This window comes from Cebus imitator, unplaced genomic scaffold (genome assembly GCF_001604975.1).
Source record: "Cebus imitator isolate Cc_AM_T3 unplaced genomic scaffold, Cebus_imitator-1.0 Scaffold589, whole genome shotgun sequence".
Lineage (NCBI taxonomy): Eukaryota > Metazoa > Chordata > Mammalia > Primates > Cebidae > Cebus > Cebus imitator.
In genome coordinates this window covers 261,961-266,428 of record NW_016107904.1, presented here as the reverse complement: position 1 = coordinate 266,428, position 4,468 = coordinate 261,961, and the positions used below count along the sequence as shown (strand labels likewise).

General features: G+C 40.6%; 1 protein-coding gene across 5 annotated transcripts in view; it reads left to right on the top strand.

The window, feature by feature from the left end:
- Positions 1 to 4,468, top strand: part of PCYT1B (phosphate cytidylyltransferase 1, choline, beta) — a 101,843-nt gene that overhangs the window by 89,285 nt on the left and 8,090 nt on the right. The window lies entirely within an intron of this gene.

Here is a 4,468-nt window from a genome sequence, read left to right as displayed (position 1 = left end):
ACTGAGAGGGAATGTAGAGCGTCTCCTTGCCTAAAATCTACAGACAATGCTGAATGATAACTATGAAAAGGGAAAAGAAAATGCTGGAAACCTCCATTGATACTTTATTGGTATTTCTGTTGTGCATGCCCTTCCCAAGTAAATACCAGCATTGTCACGAGGTTGATGAGTAGTCTGTAAAAGAGATACCAAAAGTTTACTTTAGAGCTGCTGAAGGGTCGATGAGCGTTGTATGAAAGAGATACTAAAAATGAACTTTCCTTCTACAACAAAAAGAAATAATTCCGTTTGACTTCTCTGATTTTAAGTAGCCTGGATTTCCTATTATAATATGAGAAGTCTCTAACAAAATCCACTTTGACTTAATTATTTTATTGATGGGTTGTTACTGCTACCACTGCTTGTTTGAGCTCATTCATTATAGGATTATCTAAAAGTGACACACTCAATTAGTATTAGAAAAGTTACAATGTTTGAGAAATTGGGAGAGATGCTTTGGTTAACACCTGGTGGCCTCTAAGTGATTATTTATAGAGGTGGGTGTTATAGGCTAACCATGTCCTATAGGCTGAGTCTGAGATGGGTAGAAAGTTTAGAAGGGCCGCATGAGCCCTCAGTGACTCCTAGAAGGAGCTGGCAAGAGTGGAAGAGCCAAGGGCTGGGCTCCTTTTCATTTTCCCCAGGCCTGTTAAAAATTTTAGCTCAGATCATTTAATTCCTGGTACATTTCTTAATGTTCTTGTCTATGCACAGCACTATGGAAGAACATAAGGACAGACGAAGTACAGAACCTGTTCTCTGGTCTCTATGACATATGGCCTGAAATTTCTTATTTAGTCTCGTGTGTATTTTAATAGTTCACATTTTCACAACTAATTTTCAGGGTCTGAAAAAGCAGCTAGTGGTTTTTAAGGAAACCATGTAGGTATTCATTTGTTTACAGGGACTCAGAAGTGTGTCTCTGCTGATAAGAGCTGGTATAGTAACTCAAGGGGGTAGATGCTTTCTCCATTTGGAGTGAGTAAAGGCAGGGAAAAAATTTAATTTCGCACTTTAGGAGGCTGAGGTGGGTGGATCACCTGAGGTCAGGAGTTTGAGGCCAGCCTGGCCAACAAGGTAAAACCCTGTGTCTACTAAAAATACAAAAAATTTTAAAAAATTAGCTGGCTGTGGTGGCATGTGCGTGTAGTTCCAGCTACTCAGGAGGCTAAAGCAGGAGAACTGCTTGAGCCCAGGAGGTGGAGGATGCAGTGAGTCCAGATCATGCCACTGCATTCCAGCCTGGGTGACAGAGCAAGACTCTGTCTCAAAAGACCTATATATATATATATATCTGTGTGTGTATATATCTGTGTGTATAGGTGTGTATATATGTATGTGTATATATGTGTGTATATATGTATATATATGTATTTATATATGTGTGTATATGTATATATGTGTATATGCATGTGTGTATATTTGTGTATGTATATATGCATATATATGTGTATATATGCATGTGTGTATATGTATGTGTATATATGTCTATGTATGTGTATATATGTGTGTATATAGTGTACATGTGTATATATGTATATATGTATGTATATGTGTGTGTATATATGTGTGTGTGTGTGTGTGTGTAATTTCATAAAAACTTTATAGACCCTAGTCATTTCAGGCTCCCAGTGAAGGTGAAATAGTAGCTGGAATTGTTCTTGGGAGTCTGATGACAGTGAGCCAAGGTGATTTTTAAGAAATGAAACCCAGTTCAGAGACTGGAGGTTTTTTTTTTTAAAACTTGCTATTAGTGTCAAAACTGTTATTACCATTAATTTACTGTATCAGCCAGACTAAGACATTACTTTTTTTCTGTTGACATTAAAAATACAGGAATAATTACAAGAATGTTAAACGCCAAGATAAGTAATTTGCTTTTCATGAATATGCTATTATTATAATAATTCTTTATTTGTAAATTTTGGACTGGAACTCATTTCTTAAAATAGAGGATCTGTATTACCAGCAAATATGGTACTGATATAAACAACCCAAACTTGGAAAGGCACAAAATAGAAGGATTTAAGATACAAATTCTGGTACAATAAGATTGGTATGCAGCATTGTATGTAACTTATAGGGGGTATTCCATACAGTTTCTGAGTTAAATAAATGTATGAATGAATGGATGTATGAGGAAGACTTATTCACAGAACCTCTGGCATCTGCAAAGGATATGTATGATAAAGCCTAAATCCCCCACCCCATATACGTGTGTGTGTGTGTGTGTGTGTGTGTGTGTGTTAGACAGATAGATAATAAATAGATAGCCTTAGCCTTTTATTGCTTATGGTATTAGGTACAAGAGTTGATTACAACGTGGTGTTTGGTGGATCAAATTCAGTACTCAGATGTAGTGTGCTTTGCCCTTAACAATGTTTTAAAATTTATTTTAGGGAAGGCGTGAGCTCTTGTTTGCCAGTCACACCTCACAACGCTGCTCCTTCGCCCTTCCTTAACCTGACTCATACATTTATGCAGCTCATCTGGCCCCAGGGAACATTTGAATTTGATCCTTGTGCTATAGTCTTTTTTTAAGCAGAGTCTCACTCTTGCCCATGCTGGAGTGCAGTGGCATGATCATGGCTCACTGTAACCTCGAATTCCTGGGCTCAAGCAATCCTCCCACCTCAGCCCTCCAGATAGCTGGGACTACAGGTGTATGCCACCATGCCCCACTAATTTTTAAATTTTTTGTAGAGATGCAGTCTTGCTCTGTTGCCCAGACTGGAGTGCAGTAGCATGATCATGACTCACTGTAACCTCAAACTCCTGGGCTCAAGAGACCCTCTTGCCTTGGCCTACCAAGGTGCTGGGTTTACAGGCATAAGCCACCATGCCTGGCCATAGTCTTTAAGTCTCCCCAAGTGACCTCATTTTTGACATCAAGGATGGCAATATAAAATTGAAACCCTTGCACTCTGTCTCTGGGTAGAAAGTAGTGACGGTGATGATGATGATGATAGTGAAGAAGATGATGAAGATGATGCTATTGTCTAAAAGTTGTATAGCAGGTTGAATTGCTTTTTCAATGTCCTTGCACAGTTATTCTACCCATTTTATTTATTTATTTATTCATTTAGTTATTTTTGAGATGGAGTCTCACTCACTCTGTTGCTCAGGCTGGAGTGCAATGCTGTGATCTTGACTCACTATAACCTCCGCCTCCTGGATTGAAGTGATTCTCCTGCCTCAGCCTCCCAAGTAGCTGGGACTACAGGCGTGTGCTACAACACCCGGCTAATTTTTGCATTTTTATTACAGATGGTTTCACCATGTTGGCCAGGCTGGTCTCAAATTCCTGACCTCAAGTGATCCACATGCCTTGGCCTCCCCACACCCATTTTAACCACACAAGAAGGTAGTACTATAGCCATTTTATACATAAAGATATAGATCTAGACAAGGGCCTAAAAAATTAGAATATGAACCTTTCCCATGGTCTCACAGGAGTTGGTAGGCACTAGAATGAAGCCTGGGGCTAGTCTCTTTCTCCTGGTCATCGCTGTATCATTCACAATAGGAATGTCCACATGATGCAGTCATTTTGCTTCATTTTCCTTTGGTCAGGGTGTGTCATTGTAGAGAAACTGAGGTCTACCAACATCCCTCTAAGGCCTGGGACAATGTCAGTTGCCAGAATTGTACTTGTGACAAGGCCATCTAGATTTATGATAGGCACTCTCAGCCCCCTACTCTACTGCTGTCTCTAGGCTTTCCCAGCAAGTGGAAAGTGTGGTGGTGTCCATGGCTATATTAGTTAGCTTTTGGTGGTAACAGATCACCTCAAAACTTGGTGGCTCAAAATGACAAACATTTATTATCTCATAGTCTCTGAGAGTCAGGAATCAGGAAGCAGCCCAGGTGGATGATTGTTACTCGGTCTCTCATGAAGTTGTAGCCAAGATGTCAGCTGGTGGCTGGGCACAGTAGCTCATGCCTGTAATCCCAGCACTTTGGGAGGCCGAAGCAGGCGGATCACCTGAGGTCAGGAGTTCAAGACCAGCCTGGCCAACATGGTGAAACCCTGTCTCTACTAAAAATACAAAAATTAGCCAGGCATGGTGGTGTACAGCTGTAATCCCAGCTACTTGGGAGGCTGAGGCAGGAGAATCGCTTGAACCTGGGAGGTGGATGGAGGTTGCAGTGAGTCAACCACTGCACTCCAGCCTGGGGAACAAGAGTTAAACTCTGTCTCAGAAAAAAAATTGTGACAAATATATTAATAAACATAAAATGTATCATTTTAACCCTTTTTTTTTGAGATGGAGTCTTGCTTTGTCACCCAGGCTGGAGTGCAGGGGCATGATCTCAGCTCACTGCAACCTCCACCTCCCAGGTTCAAGCGATTCTCCTGGCTTAGCCTCCCAAGTAGCTGGGATTATAGGCACTCGCCACAATGCCCAGCTAATTTTTATATTTTTAG